The following is a 22,410-nucleotide window of genomic DNA, read 5'->3' on the forward strand; positions in this document are numbered from 1 at the left end:
ACTGTAGCCCACCAAGCTCCTCTGTTCATGGAGTTCTCCAGGCAAAAATACTGGAATGAGTTGCTATTTCCTTCTCCAGAGGATCTTCCCAGCCCAGGGTTCAAACAAACCCAGGTCTCCCACATTGTGGGCAGATTCTTTACCATCTGAGCCACCAGGGAAGCCCATTAGCTCTTCCCACTGAAGGAGTATAATGAATGATCTCTCATTGAACACATGGAGATCCACCTCAGTTTTCCGGGCAGAGCTTTGTAAGGTAAACATTCAGGGTGATATCCTCAGGGTCCTCTGTGAAGCTGGGTTAATCTGTCTCCAGAAGTATTTGTAGAATCATTCGGTCCCTTTCAGAGCCCTGGCCATTAACAGTTTTCACTGTCACAAAGGGAGAATCAAAGCAAGTTTAATTTATTCAGATAAATAAACTCTCTCATTTCCACAAAGTAATAAAAAGGAAAAAAAGAAGACAAGGCTTAACTTACCAATTAAACTTGACCTGTTGTTCAGTCATGTAGACAGGCTGTTTCAAAGACCTAGTCTTATTCTTGGAGTTTTACAGACCCAGCGTGAAGCCTCTGCCTTCCCACCTCCCTAATCCAGTATAGAACAGGATTCATGCGTAATACTCTTCACTCACTCACTCACATGGTTCTTGTTTCACTAAACACTCACTAAGTGCCTGTACTAGTTGTTCACATTCGACAGACTTAGAAATCAAAGACGAAAAAGTCCCCATCCCTGACTCCAAGGAAGGGACAATCTTCTGGAGGGTGGGGGGCGGCATTTAACAAGCCACCCTTTACACAAACCCCTGCACAGTGCAGCAGGACCGGGAGGAGAGGTGGGAGGCTCTAGTTGGAGATTAGCAAAGTGTCCGTTGAGGATATGGTGCTTGAGTGAGTCCTGGGTGTGCCTCAGTGTTTGCCACAGGGACAGAGAAGAAGGTTCACATCAGGCGCAGAGAGCCACCCAGTTGGGAATCGAACATGGCATGAGAGGAAGGAGCTGAGGCTGCTTGGATGGAGATGAGGAGCCACAGACACAGGAAACAGGGACATGATCAGATGCAAATCTAGGTGTTAGAAGGATCATTCTAGGACTTACCTGACAGTCCAGTGCTTAGGACTCCGTGCTTCCAAAGCAGGGGGCATGTGTTTGATCTCTAGTCAGGAAACTAAGACCCAGCATGATGTTGTTGCTTTGTTGCTCAGTCATATCCAACTCTTTGGGAGCCTATAGACTGAAGTCTACCAGGCTCCTCTGTCCATGGGATTTCCCAGGTAAGAATACTAGCATGGGTTGTCATTTCCTTCTCCAGGGGATGGTCCCAACCCAGGAATCAAACCTGCTTCTCCCGCATTGGCAGACCAATTCTTTTCTCACTGAGCCACCAGAGAAGCCCCAAGATCCCACATGCCACAGGGCAAAAAAAAAAAAGAGAAGGGTCATTCTAGAAGCATTGACATTTTAGAAGTGCTTTTTTTTTTTTTTTTAAGTGAATCTAAACAGACCTTTAATGCAGTGTGGTTGGACCTAAAGGGTGAATGGTCTAGGGCACTGGGGACAGAAGTCAAGCCATCAGTAGGCCGTCTGAGACTGCTACTGGTGGTAGCCACCCCGGCGCATGTAGCCCTCATTTATCTGGTAGCCATATTTCTGGTCTTGGAAGTAGCCACCATAGGTACCCTGCTTGTGGTCAAACACCCGCTTGTTCTCCACCAGGCTGCCCAGCTTCTCAGCCAGCTACAGGGCCAGGTTCTGCTGGGCAGTGGGCTCTGTGCAGTGCATCACCATGGTCTGCGATGGCTGGTCCAGAGAGCCATCAACTCCTCGTTAATGATCATCTTGCTAATGACGGAGTGTACCATGGGCGGGTCTAGCTCAAACATGTCGGACAGCATCTCCATGCTGATGGAGCCGTAGACACGGCTATAGGTGAACAGGTAGGTCCACAGTGACTCTTCTGGATCTTCCTAACCAGCATGGTTCTGAGTCTGTCAGCCTCTGGGGAAAGGCCCCGCACTTTGCCATTCATTCATCTTCTCATTGATGATAAAACTGCGGCAGGTTTTCCAGTCACCCATCTTCATGGCCTTGGAAGCAGCGACCACATGTTCCCTCATGGACTCCAGGGGGCCCAGCAAGGGCTGCCATTCGCCCACCCACAGCTGGTGATGGAGCTGCTTGCTGATCATGCGTCAAGGGGTGTCACTCTGGTGGGGGGCCATGTAGGGGATCTCCAGGAGCATGGCTGACACCAGGTAAATACCTTCCGGCAGTCCCAGATTTATGTGCAGGTGGAAGGGCACCTGCTGGCGCCGCTCCACCTTCTCCTGCTCCTGGTTGTGCTCCTGCAGGCTGCGCAGCAGCAGACCCTGGCCCAGAAGCTCCTTGGCCCGGCCGCTTGACTGGATGTCCAGCAGGGCGTTGTGCTCAACCTTGGTCAGGCCTTGGCAGAAGGCACAGATGCTCAGCTGCACCATGGTGTGGTTGTACGGGATCTGGACTGCTGGGTCTGCATGCTAGATGTCCTGCAGGTGGCTCATGAGCATGAGGTCCCGGGCCTGGTACCAGCGGGAGTGCAAGGCGTGATGGGAGATATGGCAGAGGATGGTGCACATGCGGTTTCGGTCTGTGTGGTCCTTGGCATAGATGTACTTGCACAGCTGAGTCCTCACCCTTATTTTTGGCCTGATCTTGCTCAGCCCTCAGCGGGGGTAAGCGACCGCTGAAGGGCCTTGTAATCAAACTTGTAGTAGATGTGGAGAATGGGCCTCAGGTAGACACAGCAGATCTCCTCAGTGGTGCCCTTCTCCTCCAGGTAGCGCTGCACACACTCAATGATGGTACACACCTCGGCCTCGTCCTTCAGGTGCTCCACGTACTCTTGGGAGTGAGGATCAGTGTTCTGCATTATTTTGGTAAATTCTTCATCCATTCGTTCCACCGGAGTGAAGATGCAGCCACAGAAACACAGTGACTGGTCTGTGTTATGCATGTTCTCACTCTCTTCCAGAATGTTCTCTCTGACAAAGATGTTGGGATTTGCAAACAGGATGTTCATCAGCTCATTGATGCAGTCCATTCTCTTCTGCCACATCTCAGGCTTCACGTATGTGGCCAGGTTGGGGTTGTAGTCATAAAGAGAAGTGGTGATATTGAACTTGATCTTGATGATGATGCCCTCTCCTAGGTTGTTTTCAGAGGTAATCTGAACCAGCAACTGAAGTGGCTCAATTTGGGCTGCACGATCAGTTCTTTTCTTGCCTCGTGCCTGTAGGATCTCATTCAGTTTCTTGATGACAACAGCGTGGGTGATCTTAGTTCCCTTGGCAAACATTTTTGGCTTTTCCTTAATGAGGGGCACTCCACCTCAGACATGAGATCTCTCACTGGGCAAAGAGAAATGATTTATTTTTGCCATCCAAGTTTGAGATCATGGGACAATAAACTTTTAAAAGTAGAAGTTATGTGTCTGAAAATAAGAGCAAATTTTTAAAATATGAAGAGCATAAATGAAGAAACTTTAGCTAATGATGAGAAGCAGGAGATAAGAAAAAGGCAGTTCCAAGGAAAAGTACCAAATTTCTTTTTGGAATGCTGAATTGATTGTGATTCTCTTCTCTGAAACTGGAAATAGAGAGGAGTAAGTTTGAGGGAGAAAGGTTTTCAACCTGGCTTTAGGCTGGGCAAGGATGTGCTACAGTGCAGAGGTGCATTTGGAGGGAGACAGAGTTGCCTTCAAGCCCCAGTTCTGCAGGGCAGGAGCTCTGTGGCCTTGCTTCTTCCCTTCACCTTCCTGAGCAGTGAATCCATCTCTAAAAGGAGCACGACTGTTTATTCCTTGTAGAAGCAGTTTTTCCAAACTTGCATGTAAGAGCCTAACTGTCTCACTCACTAATGGTTGTTACCATCGTTACCTTGATGATGATGTTCCTACATGAAATCCAGGTGAAATTCTTCCTGGTTGTTGGAGAGCAGATATATTAGTGCATCTGTGTTTCTGTACTCCTGGCGTCAAATAAATGTTTGTTAAATTTAAGTGAATCTAATAATAAGAGGGATGTGGTGAAGGGCAGGAAAGGACACACATCTGCAAGGAAGGAAATATTAATTTATAAATTGCTTTGTGCCGGGCAAGTTTATATGCATTTTCTGATTTTAGTTTTGTTTGAACCCAATGCTTTTGTCGTGAATTCAACTAATGAGAGAACTAACATTCAGGAATATTCATTGTATTACTCTCTAAAAATGTGTTACTATATCTCTGATCAATAACACATATTATGTGTCTTTGGTCTATATTGTGTTAAGGGGCTTTCCCGCGGTGTACAGCCAGCAGGCCCTTAATAGGAACTGAGTCCTTATTGACAACAAAGCCAAGCTGACAGTCACCACGCTGGGAGGTGTACTTCCCCCCTTCTCTATTCTTCCTTTGCCCATTTGCCACCAAACCCTTTGAAGGGGAAGTTACGCAGTCAAACCGGTCTGTTGTCCACAGTGGCATACGGTCCTGGGAGAGGTAAAAGGAACACAGGCCTGTGACGGAGCTGTCAGCACCTGGTCACAGGCATGGTTCCAAGTGCAAGCGTAATTTTTAGAAGGTCTAGGAAGAGTGTAGTATTTGTTCTGGAAAATAAACCAAATAAGATTTTTTAAAAACACGGTGGTTCCTTCATCCAGTAATAAATGCCCTGCAGGCCATGTGTCTCTCCTTCCTGCTTAGGGGACTGCGTCTCAGATGCTCTTGGCCTCAGCTGTAGCAGGAACTGAGACAGCCAAGCCCTCTGCCTTCTGCCTCTGCTGAGTCAGTGGGTGAACTCACTGCTGTGCAGGAGCCAGTGGTCAAGTGAGTGCTTTTTTTTTTAATTATGTGTCACTCCCTCTATCACATTTTTACCTGTATGACATCACTGACTGGTAAATGGCAGCAACCTTTGACCTTCCTTTGAAGATCAAGAAAGCAGGACGGACATGCAGCTATTCAGGCACCAGAGTCGGCCCTGGCAGCCTCTGTGCACGGCCACCTTCAGTGACCCCCGTGCACACGGTCACCACAGGGGTGTGGATAGAGCTAGTCCATTGCCGGTGACTGACTCAGTCTTGGGTGAAGCCCCTGAATTTGCATTTTTAACAAATAAACACATGTGCTAAGACAGGCCTTTCAGAGACCACATTTTGACTAATGCTGACCTACTGTCTTCTCGGATCTCCCTAAGTTTTATAGATAGCTGATTTTCCAGAGAACTTTAGTTTTTAATTCTCGTTCCTCCTGTGTAACCCTGAGCAGTGGAATCAGCCTCTTGACTCTCTGTCTCTCCATTTGTAGTAGAAGCTAAGCATTGTCCACACAAAATCCAACCCTTTGTTTCTTATTTATAAACAAAAGCGTGCGTTACTTCTATATTGTATTCAATTTATAATGCATTTCTCAATGAACTCATTATTTTTGATGATAACCAAAATAAACAAACTGCCAGAGAGGTCGGTCCTCTTTTCAGAGGGCACAAATAGGAAAACAAGGCTTGGAGACTTAAGAACAGCTGGTAAGGGCAGGACCTTTCTTAAGCCTGTATCTTCTGACTTTGTTTTTCTCACTTTGTTACATTCTGTCACCAGAAGTGTTTCTCAAAATTCTTACCCCAGATGTTTTTAACTAAGAAGCAAAGGCATGCTGAGTTCTTGCAGTGCCCCAGGAAGCTTTGGTCAATCTCAAGGGAAAATTCTGGAATGTTTTCTCTATTCTTCATAGTAAAGCACCTGACTTCTACAGAATGTTCTGTAGACATTGTTAGGTTTATCATTTGGGCATCTTGGGAGCCACAGTTTGACCAAAGTATAACTTCTGCTCTAATTCCAATCAATCTCCTCCCAAGACACATCTTGAATGTGGGTTCCCATGACAGGATTAATTTAAGAGTTTTCCTGGCTAGGAACATATTTGTTTTTAATTTAATATAGAACCCCGGAGATTACAGTTGACCAAAACATCGCCATGAACCTCTTTCCCCTGCCTTGTAAATCACAAAAATGTAAAGATTATCTCCATATGATTTATATGAAAATAAATTAAGTTCTGAGGTGGTTTTACAGATATAGAAGTATTTATTAACAATTTGATCCTTATATATAATATGTTGAAGAAGCATATTCCCCAGTTCTTTTATCTTCTGTATCTCTGAACACTGAAGTAAAAAAGTGTATTAAGGAATGTGAATATAAAGGGAACTATGGCTTTAAGGATTTTATTGTCCCAAGATTGTTCTTACACAACTGAAACAGAAAATAAAGAAGTGCTTTGAAAAAGAAGGGATATTCAGCTATAATAAAAGTAAACAAATTAAATAAATTAGACATGGCTCCTCTGTTTGAAGAAAAAAAAAAAACCAAGAATCTTTCTTTAGGTATTTACATTTTCTTTTTCAAGAGAAAAGAGCAAAAGTTTACTTTCCAAATTGCTAAGTCCAAGCAAGAAGAGAAAGAAGCTAGATCCAAGAAAAAGTACAATATATACTAGATTTTTCCAATCAAAATCTGGGCCAAAATGGAATTTCAGGCAGGCTTCTGTTCTACAAGCTATCTAAAATAAATAAAAAATATCTTTAAAACTTCATGATGCAAGTCTGCAGGAAAAGTAAGATGTGGGGAGATGGAGGGCATTTAGTCCCCAAATCATATGTGAAATTCAGAATAAAATAGTTGTCTCATTTAGGGTTGATTGAATAAAACTCACACAAACACAGTTTATCCCTTAATCAGTAGGCTCTGGATCCATGAACTGGCTCAATTCTAAAAAGTGGGTGAAAGGTTGTGAATTACTACTATGGCCGTCCTGGTAGACTTCTGCCCACTTCTGCTGGATTCTCTGCCTATGATTCAGCTCAAGCAGTAATCTTCTGCTTACTGGATATTATTCGAGCCAGCAAATTATAAGCATCAATATTCTGTTTCTGAAGAGAGGTACTGTGTATGAGACTGTCCTAAGTAGGTGCAGAAAATATGAGAAAATTGCGTGAGCGAGTGTCCCAGACCCACTCTTGCTGCTTTGTGGTCTTTTCCTCAGTTCCCATCTGTGACTTAGTGGGAAATTCCTCATGACCAGTATAAATTAGTTATCCAAAGAGGGCAAAGTTCAGGCATAGTTTTCTGTTGTTGTTCTTGAGCATGATAAGCTGTGGTTGACTAGAAGTAGATGTAATGTTTTATAGGCCATTCAAAAATGTCTTTGTTAGATGTCTCTGAAGTGAAAGTTTCCCAGTGGTAATCATTATGGGCATATATCTGGTAGTCCATGTGGTTTTGTAGAAAAATAATTTGAGGTATGCATTTATACCAAATAAGGAACTTTGGGTAATGTTTTTGGCCAGTTAAAAAAAATAAGGTTGGTGACAAGGTGATCTTTTGAAAGGGTGTTAGGATGGGCACATGGTGTATCCATAGTCTTTCTGGTACGTGAATGCCCACAAGGGGCACCAACTGCAGAAGATGCTCTCAACATGCTCAGTGAACGCTATAAGTAGGCTCACCTGTGGAAAATTACCCTCTTCAGGGCTGATATGGATGCAGCTCTGTTGTTTAGTCACTCAGTTGTGCCTGACATTTTGTGAGTTGGACTGCAGCACGCCAGTCTTCCCTGTCCTTCACCATCACCTGGAGCTTGCTCAAACTCATGTCTGCTGAGTTGGTGATGCTGTCCAACCATCTCATCCTCTGTTGTGCCCTTCTCCTCCTTCCTCCTGCCTTCAATCTTTTCCAGCGTCAAGGTATTTTTCAGTGACTCAGCTCTTCACGTCGGATGGCCAAGGACTGGGGATTCAGCTTCAGCACCAGTCCTTACAGTGAATATTCAGAGTTCATTTCCTTTAGGATTGATGGGTTTGATATCCTTGAAGTCCAAGGGACTTTCAAGAGTCTCCTCCAACACCACGGTTGAATAGCATCAGTTCTTCAGTGCTCAGCATTCTTTATGGTCCAACTGCCACATCTGTACATGACTACTAGAAAAGTCATAGTTTTGACTATACGTAACTTTGTTGGCAAAGTAATGTCTCTGCTTTTAATACGCTGTCTAGGTTTATCAGCTTGCAAGGAGCAAGAATCTTTTAATTTCGTGGCTGTAGTCACTGTCCACAGTGATTTTGTAGGCCAAGAAAGTGAAGTCTGTCACTGTTTCCATTGTTTCCCTATCTGTTTGTCATGAAGTGAGGGAACTGGATGCCATGATGTTAGTTTTTTGAATATTGAGTTTTAAGCTAGCTTTTTTACTGTCCTCTTTCAACTTCATCAAGAGGCTTAGTTTCTCTTCACTTTCTGCTGTAAGGGTGGTATCATATGCATATCTGAGGTTATTAATATTTGTCCCAACAGTCTTGATTCCAGCTTGTGCTTCATCCAGTCAGTCTAGCATTTCTCTTGATATACTCTGCATTTAAGCAGAGGTACAATATACAGCCTTGACATACTCCTTTCCAAAATTTGAATCAGTCCATTGTTCCATTTATGGTTCTAACTGTTGCTTCTTGACGTGCATACAGGTTTCTCAGGAGGCAGGTAAGGTGTCCTGGTATTCCCATCTCTTTAAGATTTTTCATGGTTTGCTGTGATCCATATATAGAATGGCTTTAGCATAGTCAATGAAACAGAAGTAGATGATTTTTTGGAATTCTCTAGCTTTTTCTGTGATCCAACGATGTTGGTAATTTGATCTCTGATTCCTCTGCCTTTTCTAAATCTGCTTGTACATCTGGAAGTTCTTAGTTCATATACTGCTGAAGCCAAGCTTGAAGGATTTTAAGCATTAATTTTCTAGCATGTGAAATGAGTGCAAATGTGCAGTAGTATGGACATCCTTTGACATTGTCTTTCTTTGGGATTGTAATGAAAACACCTTTTCCAGTCCTGTGGCCATTGCTGAGTTTTCCAAATTTGTTGGTATATTGAGTGCAGCACTTTCACAGCATCAACTTTTAGGATTTGAAATAGCTCAGCTAGAACTCCATCACCTCCACTAGCTTTGTTCATAGTGAGGCTTCCTAAGGCCCATCTGACTTTGCACTCCAGGATGTCTGGCTCTAGGTGAGTGATCACACCATCATGATTATCCAGGCTATTACAATCTTTCTTGTATATTTAGTCTGTGCATTCTTGCCACCTCTTCTTAATATCTTTTGCTTCTGTTAGGTCAATACCATTTCTGTCCTTCAGTTTGCCCATCTTTGCATGAAATGTTACCTTGTTATCTCTAATTTTCTTGAAGAGATCTCTTGTCTTTCCCATTTTATTGTTTTCCTGTTTTCTTACATTGTTCATTTAAGAAGACTTTCTGATCTCTCCTTGCTCTTCTTTGAAACTCTGCATTCAGATGGATATATCTTTCCTTTTCTCCTTTGCCTTTTGCCTCTCTTCTCAGCTATTTGTAAGTCTTCTTTAGACAACCATTTTGCCTTTTTGCATTTCTTTTTCTTAGGTATGGTTTTGATCAGTGCCCCCTATACAATGTTATGAACCTCTGTCCATAGTTCTTTAGATATTCTATCTTCAGATCTAGTCTCTTGAATCTATTTGTCACTTCTGCTGTGTAATCATAAGGGATTTGGTATAGGTCATACCTGAATGGTCTAGTGGTTTTCCCTTCTTTCTTCAATTTAATTCTGAATTTGGCAATAAGGATTTCATGATCTGAGCGACAGTGAGCTCCTGGTCTTGGTTTTGCTTACTGTATAGAACTTCTCCATGTTTGGCTGCAAAGAATGTATCAATCTTGTTTCCATATTGACCGTGTGGTGATTCACGTTTTGAAGGCCAGTATGATTTGATTACCGAACTTCTACAGGGCTGGAGAAATAGACTCTGGGAGGGCACAAACAAAACCGTCTGCACACCAGGACCCAAGGAAAAGGAGCGGTGATGGGACAACAGACTAAGACAGACTTGCCTGTGAATATTTGGGAGTTTCCCAGGGAGGCTTGGGGATTATCAGGAGAGATCAGTTATTATCTACTCATCTAGTGGCAAGTTGAATACTTTGATTGTACCCCCTTTCCACCATGAGGACAGCAAATTTGTCCCCATGGAAATGGGTACATATTACATATAAAAAATTAGCTTTCTTTGTCTGCACAGCTTCTGCTAGCATTGCTTGACCCCTTTAAAGATTTCTCTATTGTGGTATTTTGTGCAAAAGTATCCTGCTAAGGATTTACAAAATATCTGCTTCCTGCCCTTTCTACAAGGGATAAAATCATAGTTCATCAGTGTAAGAGCTAAGATTGCTTCTCAGCCATTTAATACTTCTTTTCCCAGTGAACAGAGGGGCAGAGATTGATTTCTGTTAAGGAAGTTGGCTGCTGCTTTACAAAGTGAGTGAACAGTTTCACATCTGAAATCTACTATTCTTTGTAGTAACTCACAGTCCCATGATCATGGAAGGCTGTGGCAAAACAAAACAGAGTCTACAAATTCAGGGACTTCTAGGAGTAGGAGAAAAAATTCCTTTGAGTAACAAAGGCTGATTAAAATTTAGCCTTGAAGTGAAGATTGAATCAAAGCTAAAGCTTTTTTTCCCCATTATTAAAACCTCTTGAAACAAAGTTTGATATAGTTCCATATATTTTGGCATCTAGTATTACTACTTAAGGTTTTGAAAGTTTATTAGTGATTTTTAAAGAATTGAACGAGTCTTGAAACATTAATCCAATTAGGAGAATATAAAGAAATACTATGCTGTAACAAAATAAAAATAAAATAAATAAGTGAAAAGGAGAAAGTTAACATGTGATACAGTATTATTAAGTAAAGTACAGAGTTTCTTCAAATTTCACAAAATTTTATGCTAATGTCCATTATTTGTTTTCATACCTTATTCAAGATCCCATATTGTATTTAGTTGCACTGAGCAGCTTCAGCTGCATGCAATAAATTCTGGTAAATTCTCTTCGCATTTTTATTCTGTAACAAATATTTTCTGATTTTCCTTGTTTTGGCTTTTAGATACACCCATCAGTTCAGTTCAGTCGCTTAGTCGTGTCCGACTCTTTGTGACCCCATGAATCGCAGCACGCCAGGCCTCCCTGTCCATCACCATCTCCCGGAGTTCACTCAGACTCACGTCCATCGAGTCCGTGATGCCATCCAGCCATCTCATCCTCTGTCGTCCCCTTCTCCTCCTGCCCCCAATCCCTCCCAGCATCAGAGTTTTTTCCAATGAGTCAACTCTTCGCATGAGGCGTCTGAAGTACTGGAGTTTCAGCTTTAGCATCATTCCTTCCAAAGAAATCCCAGGGGTTGATCTCCTTCAGAATGGACTGATTGGATCTCCTTGCAGTCCAAGGGATCCCTCAAGAGTCTTCTCCAACACCACAGTTCAAACGCATCAATTCTTCGGCGCTCAGCCTTCTTCACAGTCCAACTCTCACATCCATACATGACCACAGGAAAAACCATAGCCTTGACTAGATGGACCTTAGTCGGCAAAGTAATGTCTCTGCTTTTGAATATACCATCTAGGTTGGTCATAACTTTTCTTCCAAGGAGTAAACGTCTTTTAATTTCATGGCTGCAGTCACCATCTGCAGTGATTTTGGAGCCCCCTAAAATAAAGTCTGACACTATTTCTACTGTTTCCCCATCTATTTGCCATGAAGTGATGGGACCAGATGCCATGATCTTGGTTTTCTGAATGTTGAGCTTTAAGCCAACTTTTTCACTCTCCTCTTTCACTTTCCTCAAGATGCTTTTTAGCTCCTCTTCACTTTCTGCCATAAGGGTGGTGTCATCTGCATATCTGAGGTTATTGATATTTCTCCCGGCAGTCTTGATTCCAGCTTGTGTTTCTTCCAGTCCAGCGTTTCTCATGATGTACTCTGCATATAAGTTAAAAAAGCAGGGTGATAATATACAGCCTTGACGTACTCCTTTTCCTCTTTGGAACCAGTCTGTTGTTCCATGTCCAGTTCTAACTCTTGCTTCCTGACCTGCATACACATTTCTCAAGAGGCAGGTTAGGTGGTCTGGTATTCCCATCTCTTTCAGAATTTTCCACAGTTTACTGTGATCCACACAGTCAAAGACTTTGGCATCGTCAATAAAGCAGAAATAGATGTTTTTCTGGAACACTCTTGCTTTTTCCATGATCCATTGGATGTTGGAAATTTGATCTCTGGTTCCTCTGCCTTTTCTAAAACCAGCTTGAACATCAGGGAGTTCATGGTTCACGTATTGCTGAAGCCTGGCTTGGAGAATTTTGAGCATTACTTTACTAGCATGTGAGATGAGTGCAATTGTGCGGTAGTTTGAGCATTCTCTGGCATTGCCTTTCTTTGGGATTGGAATGAAAACTGACCTTTCCAGTCTTGTGGCCACTGCTGGGTTTTCCAAATTTGCTGGCATATTGAGTGCAGCACTTTCACAGCATCATCTTTCAGGATTTGAAACAGCTCAACTGGAATTCCATCACCTCCACTAGCTTTGTTCGTAGTGATGCTTTCTAAGGCCCACTTGACTTCACATTCCAAGATGTCTAGATACACCCATAGTTTAAAAGTAAACATTTAATTTCCCAAATACTTGGGATTTTGAAAGTATCTTTGATATTAATTTCTCATTTTGATATTAGTTTCTCATTTAAATGTTCTCTCCTCTTATTTTTTCTTTTTTTTCAGCCTTCTAGCTTTATTGAGGCTTTCAAAGGCTAAGTCAAAGATCTCTCTTGGTAAATATTTGGATTATTTTCAAGTACATTTTGATTAGGCTTCCCTGGTGGCTCAGATGTTAAAATTCTGCCTGCAATGTGGGAGACCTGGGTTCGATCCCTGAATTGGGAAGATCCTCTGGAGCAGGGCATGGTGACCCTCTCCAGTATTCTTGCCTGGAGAATCCCCATGGACAGAAGAGCCTGGCAGGCTACAGTCCCTGGGGTCACAAAGCGTTGGGCATGACTGAGCGACTAAGCACAGCACAATACATCTGTTGATATTGATTTCTAACACAATTCTACATTAATAAGAGAACAGACTCTGTTTGATTTCAATACCTTTAGACCATGAAATTTTTGCACCTTATTTTATGTCCCTGGATATGTTTCAGTGTCTCCTAGTTTATAGTCTATGGGAACTTGAATAGAATTTGTATCCTACTGTTGTGTGAAAATTGTATAAATCTTAATCATGTTGAACTGGTTCGTAGTGCTTTTCAAGTCTACTGTATCCTTCTACTTTTCTGTATATTCCCTCTATTAATTTTTGAGAGTTTGATATTGAATCTTCAACTAAAAATCTTAATTTATCTACTTAAAAAATAATTGCAATATATAGTTGAACTATATGTTACTTTCTTCTGTATTTTTCAAGTCTCTTGTAAATGTATTATTTTACTTCCATAGTTTAAAACATAAAAAATAAAGAGAAAAAAAAATAAACAAACCTTGAATGGATTAAAGTAGCACACAGTGAATCCTTTCAATTGGATAAACCAGTTCAGGGAAAAGAGATAAAAGGTATGGATCACCCACCTTGGCCTGATTGCCTAAGGCTTATAATTAAGTTGAGAAAAAGGAAGCATAGGGCAGGAAACAAAGAAATACTGTAAATCTAAGAAATGTGTCTAGAAAGAATTTTGAATGTGGCTATTGGCACTTGTAACTGACTAAGTCAAACATTTGAAAAACTATTAAGGTTTTAATGAGTGTGTTGCCCATGTGCATAGACACACACACACACATACTCAAATACATAAATGCAAGAATTAAAGTGACTTTTGGTCCCTAACTTTCTGGTAGCTGCTTAGCAACCAAAGAGAAAATAGCATCCCAGTCTTATTTCCAAGGATACATTTTGTCCAAGGAGAGTAATAAAAAAAGAATAATCAAAAGGAGTAGCCAAGAGCTATGGAGAAAAAGTAGAAGGAGGGGCCCTTCTAGGAACCAGAATTACGGTCTAAACTAAAACTATGCTCCATTCCCCCAACATAAGTGCTCTGTCACATTTGCTAGCATGATTTGTACAGCCCAGTAACTTCACTGTGTTTCCCATGTCTCACCTCTTCTGGTGATGAGAAGCATCTGTCCCTGTCCTACCAATGCAGAGAACAGGGATTGACAGGTGGCGGTTGGTGGTGGACGAGAACTTGTCTGTTTAGTACAGAGATCTCCAGAAAGAGAAATATGCCTGTATGGGTAGATGCTTGGAGAGCATGGACATTGGATCCATCTTGACTTTTAATAATGGGAATAAACGGCTTTACCCTGGATTTGATCTTCTCTTCAAGGGTAAATTTTAATCAGCCTTTTGTTGCTCAAAAGAATTTTTCCCACCTCCACAAGTCCTTGAATTTGTAGACTCTATATTGTTTTGTCACAGCATCCCAATGTGTTTTATTAATGGTCATGGGATTATTAAGACTTATTCCAAGGAGAGTCATGACTGATGACTTTATAGGACTCTACTTCAGCAACGAGTTACTGTATATTTTACTGTTCAAGAGAGGGGAACTCAAATAGTTAGTGACCAGAAAGTCACTAGTGATGATGTAGTGATTCATGATGAGCCCTAGTGTTTTCCTCCCTTTAGGGCACAAGGATCACATTATACTTTCTGACCAACTTGAAATTGCTCTAGTCACTGAAACATCAGCTGAGTTCTATCACTTCAGGATGGAAGATTTTATGTATCAAGGCACAATTTGCCACTCCTCTTTTTTTCTGTCACAATTATAGTACTTCACAGGGTGACTGTTGTATTGGTCTGAGTGAGGACCACAGTGAGAGGAGCTTCAACTCACCCCCATAATGGATGTGTGGTAGAAGAGAAATAAGTCATTGCTTTATGCCCAAATCACTAAGGTTTAAAATTATTTGTTATTGTCACCTAGAACACTTTCTTATCTATTTATTCTAAAGGAATCATTACCGGACTTGAAAGACTTTGCTTATTTCCTTTCACCACATATTTTCTCAATTTTTTTGACCTCTCACCTTTTTTTTTTTTCTTTGAGAACCCTAGAAGATAAAACACTTTCTTCTCTCAAACTTCAGCTCCTTGAATTGTGTCATTACTGGTTACCACTTCATGGGAAATAGATGGGGAAACAGTAGAAGCAGTGTCAGACTTTATTTTGGGGGGCTCCAAAATCACTGCAGATGGTGACTGCAGCCATGAAATTAAAAGACGCTTATTCCTTGGAAGAAAAGTTATGACCAACCTAGATAACATATTCAAAAGCAGAGACATTACCTTGCTGACTAAGGTCCCTTTAGTCAAGGCTATGGTTTTTCCTGTGGTCATGTATGGATGTGAGAGTTGGACTGTGAAGAAGGCTGAGCGCTGAAGAATTGATGCGTTTGAACTGTGGTGTTGGAGAAGACTCTTGAGGGATCCCTTGGATTGCAAGGAGATCCAACCAGTCCATTCTGAAGGAGATCAATCCCTGGGATTTCTTTGGAAGGAATGATGCTAAAGCTGAAGCTCCCAGTACTTCGGCCACCTCATGCGAAGAGTTGACTCATTGGAAAAGACTGATGCTGGGAGAGATTGGGGGCAGGAGGAGAAGGGGACGACTCAGGATGAGATGGCTGGATGGCATCACGGACTCGATGGACGTGAGTCTGAGTGAACTCCGGAAGTTGGTGATGGACAGGGAGGCCTGGCACGCTGTGATTCAGGGGGTCGCAAAGAGTCGGACATGACTGAGCGACTGAACTGAACTGAACTGAATAGCTGCTACTTAACATTTTTACCCCAGCCAACTTGATATTAGTCACTTAGTATGTTTCTAAATAAGTCTGTTTATTAAATATAATAAGACTCAAACCTGCAAAAGAAGTAATAAGAATAAAACTGGATTTGAACAGTTATGTGGGGACCTTTGCCAAGTCTTCCCTGGTGGCTCAGATGGTAAAGCCTCTGCCTACAATGTGGGAGACTTGGGTTCAATCCCTGGGTTGGGAAGATCCTCTGGAGAAGGAAATGGCAACCCTCTCCAGTACTCTTGCCTGGAAAATCCCATACATGGAAGAGTGTGATAGGCTACAGTCCATGGGGTTGCAAAGAGTCGGACATGACTGAGAGACTTCACTTTCACTTTGCCAACAAAGGTCCATCTAGTCAAGGCTATGGTTTTTCCAGTGGTCATGTATGGATGTGAGAGTTGGACTGTGAAGAAAGCTGAGCACCAAAGAATTGATGCTTTTGAACTGTGGTGTTGGAGAAGACTCTTGAGAGTCCCTTGGACTGCAGGAAGATCCAACCAGTCCACTCTAAAGGAGATTAGCCCTGGGATTTCTTTTTTTTTTTTTTTTAACTTTTAGTTTTACTTTATTTTACTTTGCAATACTGTATTGGTTTTGCCATACATTGACATGAATCCACCACGGGTGAACATGCGTTCCTGGGGTTTCTTTAGAAGGAATGATGCTAAAGCTGAAACTCCAGTACTTTGGCCACCTCATGCGAAGAGTTGACTCTTTGGAAAAGACTCTGATGCTGGGAGGAATTGGGGGCAGGAGGAGAAGGGGACAACAGAGGATGAGATGGCTGGATGGCATCACGGACTCGATGGACGTGAGTCTGAGTGAACTCCGGGAGTTGGTGATGGACAGGGAGGCCTGGTGTACTGTGATTCATGGGGTTGCAAAGAGTCAGACACGACTGAGTGACTGAACTGAACTGACTGAAGAGTTATCAACGTTAAGGCAACATGCAGGGTGTGTAAGACATGAGTTGTAAGATGCATGATTTCCTCAGTCATCCTTCCAAGGCACTGAAAAGAAAATCCATCAGAGTATCTAGTTTTATTGCCAAGAACAAAAAGTTCTAGGCTCTTCATTACTTATAATCATCATTCTACTCTAACTAAACCCTGGAGCATCTTTGAAAATAAATCTGCTTCTTTCCTCTTTTCTTTCTTTTCCTAATAAGTGAATTTTATACAGTCATAAGCAGGAGCAGAGGATTTATTCCAAATACATGAAAAATTACAAAAAGCAAGTAACCATGGACTGGATTTTCCTGCTTCTCGAAGGACTAGGAAGTGGGAGATATGGGATCAGGGAAACATCTTCTACTGTTTTAATAGATGGAGAGCTGGGGTAAATTTGAGGAGTTCTTTGAGTTTGTGCTTTACAGCCCTTTCTGCATTATAGGGCACAGGTGTAAGGGACAGTCATGGTTGTCTGCTGTGAGTCTGGACAACCAGCCTGAGAACCACCTAACTGCAATTAAGGCTAACAGTAGTCAGTTGTTTCTGAAAAGACCGGCTAATGGTTCTCTATACATCAGAATCTTCTAGGGAACTTTTCAGATAAAGTGATTACTTGATCCCTTATTAGACTAGTTAAATTAAAAAATTTTACTAGCAAGTTCTTTGGATGATTGTTTATTTCTATGTGAGCGCCCTAGGCTTATCTTGGGGGCTTCCCAGGTGGCTCAGTAGGTAATGAATCCACCTGCAACACAGGAGACATAAATCTGATCCCTGGGTCAGGAAAATTCCCTGGAAGGAAACATGGCAACCCACTCCAGTGTTCTTGCCTGGAGAATCCCATAGACAGAGGAGCCTGGCAAGCTGCAGTCCACAGGGTCACACAGAGAGACATGACTGAAGTGACTGAGCATGCAGGAATTATATATTTGCTTATGTTGACAAGCTTATATTGACATCTGGGGACTGGCCCTTTGGTGAACTCTGGAGTTCAGTGATTTCTAACTTGTTGATATGTTCTAGATAGCCATATCCACTCACTCCAGCTTCCTTGTTTCCCTACACAACTTGGAGACATACTTAAGGCACATTTTCAAGGTGTCATGTAAATTAATATGCCAAAATACATGTAAACTCAGTTTACCATTTTGAAGTTCTATTATGACTGTGATGCTCATTAAAAATACAGATGTTATATAAATTGCATTTAAACTGGCTTATATCCGTGGCAGGTTTCTCTTTATCAAGGTCAAGGAAACATGTGCCTTCTGAAAGCCTCAGTTTCTCTCCACAATCTCAGACAACTTCTCCAGGCATCCCCTCCTTCCTCCCTTCCCTCCTTCCTTGCTTCCCTCCCGGCCTCCCTCCCTTTCTTCCTTCCTTCCTGTAGGCCAGCAGGGTCCTGTCATCAGTCTGTTTTGTCTTTTAAACTTGCATTTGCTTTATGCCTCTGTTAGATTAATGGTCCTGTCTTTTGTACCCTGACATTAGCCTTTAATTTCCACTTGGCATTATCAGATGGAGAAGTAGTCCACTATTTTTAGTTCAAAATGTTTCTCACTTTTCTGAAGAGACTTCTATAAAAGATGTTATTATTATCAAGTGGTTAATATTATCCCAAAGACTTTAGTAGGATGCAATTCTAGTTAAGTTTAAGTTGGCTATTATACAAATACCTCTATGCATTAATGATTCTGTAATATATTCCAGCATTCAAGATGTACTTAAAATCAGTTGCAGTTTTTATAATATCACAAGGTTGACATTATTTTCATTCACCTTAAGTTTCTGAGGGAAGAAAAAGTCATGCAAGGATCATCTATAAGCAGAATTATTTCTTTTTCTGTTATCTCACAAGCATAGAACCGGCATGAATTTGAACTGAAACTTGAGAAGTTAAGTAGAAGTATTTTGTCTTTCTCTTGCTTTTCTCTGGTTATGCCCCACTCTTTTTGACAGTTCATATTTCTGATCAGCTTGGTGTGTGTAAATGACACTCCAGTTGTGGTCTGATAATGGATTAAGGTGTTAGCCCTCCCAGAGTTATTTGTACTTTAATAATAAATGCAAAGGGCCGCATGACTTTAAGAAGTCGAGGTCTAAAATCATCTTATTGGGAATCACTTCCCTGCCCTTCCATGCCTCTTCTGCATAGTGGTCCCTCCCCTCTTGGGGAGCAGGAGCTTTGATGGAGGTGGTATGCTTGCTGGATGCTCTCTGAATGCTGGGTGCACTTTCTCCTGATGGATGCTTCCACTGCAGGCCTGAGCACAAGATTAGAGTCAGGTGACTGCAGTTCATAACCCACAGCGCACAATTACCTGACAATGTTCTATCAGAATAAAAGATAGTCAAGAGACATTTATGCCACCCTTAAATATATTAAGTTGTTAAAGCATATAAAAATAATACTTCAGCTAATATTGCTTGCGGTGTCAGGATGAAGATATATAGAGACAGTTCATATTTTACACTTAATTAATGTGCAATGATAGGTTGGTTTCTCCATAATTGAATAACTTAGTCTTCTGATATGCTTTGGGTCATAAGCTTGAATGGCCTTGTTCAGATGACTTTAACATATACCTGCTCATGCCCCCTTTTTCTTTTTTACACAGACATGGGTGGTGGTTTAACAGAGTAGATAAATGTCAGGGAAGTCCTGTGGTTATGAACGATGAGTCACAAAATGGTTATGGACATCGGAGGTCATTTATTGTGGTTCTAGGGCATTTGAAACTGATCATTAACATAATATGGTTGTGAATCTTTCTGATTTTTACATGTGAGAAATTAAATGGGAAGAAGACTGTCAAAGTACTTTTCACTTTCACGCTTGGCTACGTGAAGGAATCCTACATAAAATAAATTCAAATTTTATGGCTTAAGTTTTGGGGATAGTTAGTATTTATAATACTATATATATATATAAGGTTATATATATATATATATATATATATATATATATGCATCATTTATAATGATGCTTACCCTCCATGATTACAAAGACAGGCACAGATATACAACCAAAAATCAAACCTCTATTTTGTATTGAAGGATCCATGTTAAAAAGGTGATGATGTTCACCACTAGTTTTCAAGCAAAATCAGTGTGCCAACCATTGTACATCCTTCATCTCATTTAATCCCTTTAAAGCACATCATGAACAAGATAGTCACATCCCCATTTATTGAGGCTCTTAAAGGCTAATTTGCCTGCTTTTAAGCTGAAAGTGAAAGTCACTCAGTCATGTCTGACTCTTTGCAACCCCATGGACTATACAGTCCATGGAATTCTCCAGGTCAGAATTCTGGAGTGGGTAGCCTTTCCCTTCTCCAGGGGATCTTCCTAACCCAGGGATCGATCCCAGGTCTCCTGAGTTGCAGGTGGATTCTTCACCAGCTGAGCCATGAGGGAAGCACTGTTAAGCTGAAGATTTCCTAAATCCAAAGCCCACACATCTCCCTCAGTGCCACGCTCCTGCCCTCACTGTGGAAGCATCGTGGAAGGGGAACCGTGAGTCCTTTCATTGCGCTCACCCCCAGGCCGCTTTCCAGCTGGTTCCCGGCTCTTCACTACATGCTTCACTGGGCAGGACAAGCTTGGCTTGAAGTGGTGTTCCTTGAGAGTAGTTGGCTTCTGTTAGCCAGGTTCCCCAGAGCTATTGACTTCGACAAATCTTCTGCTTGTAACAAACTCGGCCTGAGATAAAACCTTGTAGGAAGAAATATACCATTTATATACAGATTGTTAAGAAGCATGTAGTAGCTATTCATTAATACCATGCAGGTTATGTTTTTATAGAGAAAACACAAAATTTCATGGACATCCATCCTCAAAGCTCCTCTGAGACTAACACATTTAAAGCAAACAATTCAATGAGTGAGTGAAGTGTTGATACATTTTAGAAACTAATTTTGTAACTTAGTGAGCTTACACATAGATTAAGTATAGTATTTTATTCCCTCATAATATATTGAAAAAAATTCTCCAGATGACATTTTGTTCTGAGCTTCTTCAGTTCAGTTCAGTTAAGTCGCTGTCGTGTCCGACTCTTTGCGACCCCATGAATCACAGCACACCAGGCCTCCCTGTCCATCACCATCTCCTGGAGTTCACTCAGACTCACGTCCATCGAGTCCGTGATGCCATCCAGCCATCTCATCCTCTGTTGTCCCCTTCTTCTCCTGCCCCCAATCCCTCCCAGCATCAGAGTCTTTTCCAAAGAGTCAACTTTGCATGAGGTGGCCAAAGTACTGGAGCTTCAGCTTTAGCATCATTCCTTCCAAAGAAATCCCAGGGCTGATCTCCTTTAGAATGGACTGGTTGGATCTTCTTGCAGTCCAAGGGACTCTCAAGAGTCTTCTCCAACATCACAGTTCAAACGCATCAATTCTTTGGTGCTCAGCCTTCTTCACAGTCCAACACTCACATCCATATATGACCACAGGAAAAACCATAGCCTTGACTAGAGGGACCTTAGTTGGCAAAGTAATCTCTCTGCTTTTGAATATGTTATCTAGGTTGGTCATAACTTTTCTTCCAAGGAGTAAGCGTTGTTTAATTTCATGGCTGCAATAACCATCTGCAGTGATTTTGGAGCCCCCAAAAATAAAGTCTGACACTGTTTCCACTGTTTCCCCATCTATTTGCCATGAAGTGATGGGACCAGATGCCATGATCTTCGTTTTCTGAATGTTGAGCTTTAAGCCAACCTTTTCACTCTCCTCTTTCAATTTCATCAAGAGGCTTTTTAGCTCCTCTTCACTTTCTGCCATAAGGGTGGTGTCATCTGCATATCTGAGGTTATTGATATTTTTGCCAGCAATCTTGATTCCAGCTTGTGTTTCTTCCAGTCCAGCGTTTCTCATGATGTACTCTGCATATAAGTTAAAAAAGCAGGGTGACAATATACAGCCTTGACATACTCCTCTTCCTATTTGGAACCAGTCTGTTGTTCCATGTCCAGTTCTAACTGTTGCTCCTTGACCTGCATACAGATTTCTCAAGGGGCAGGTCTGGTGATCTGGTGTTCCCATCTCTCTCAGAATTTTCCATAGTTTATTGTGATCCAAACAGTCAAAGACTTTGGCATAGTCAATAAAGCAGAAATAGATGTTTTCTGGAACTCTCTTGCTTTTTCCATGATCCAGTGGATGTTGGCAATTTGATCTCTGGTTCCTCTGCCTTTTCTAAAACCAGCTTGAACATCAGGGAGTTCATGGTTCACATATTGCTGAAGCCTGGCTTGGAGAATTTTGAGCATTACTTTACTAGCATGTGAGATGAGTGCAATTGTGTGGTAGCTTGAGCATTCTTTGGCATTGCCTTTCTTTGGGATTGGAATGAAAACTGACCTTTCCAGTCCTGTGGCCACTGCTGGGTTTTCCAAATTTGCTGGCATATTGAGTGCAGCACTTTCACAGCATCATCTTCAGGATTTGAAATAGCTCCACTGAAATTCCATCACCTCCACTAGCTTTGTTCGTAGTGATGCTTTCTATGGTCCACTTGACTTCCCATTCCAAGATGTCTGGCTCTAGATGAGTGATCACACCATCATGATTATCTGGGTCATGAAGATCTTTTTTGTACAGTTCTTCTGTGTATTCAATGCAAATAAATAGAGGAAAAGAACAGAATGGGAAAGACTAGAGATTTCTTCAAGAAAAATTGAGTTTCTTAGATGTAGACAAATTAAGAGGTAGAGTTCAATTTTGC

The 22,410-nt window shown here is 41.7% G+C and overlaps 1 protein-coding gene and 1 pseudogene across 1 annotated transcript in view; one reads left to right on the forward strand and one right to left on the reverse strand.

Moving 5' to 3' along the window:
- Positions 1-22,410, forward strand: part of NEIL3 (nei like DNA glycosylase 3) — a 358,244-nt gene that overhangs the window by 90,899 nt on the left and 244,935 nt on the right. The window lies entirely within an intron of this gene.
- Positions 1,509-3,370, reverse strand: LOC106991946 (eukaryotic translation initiation factor 3 subunit C-like; annotated as a pseudogene).

Source organism: Ovis aries, chromosome 26 (assembly GCF_016772045.2).
Source record: "Ovis aries strain OAR_USU_Benz2616 breed Rambouillet chromosome 26, ARS-UI_Ramb_v3.0, whole genome shotgun sequence".
NCBI lineage: Eukaryota > Metazoa > Chordata > Mammalia > Artiodactyla > Bovidae > Ovis > Ovis aries.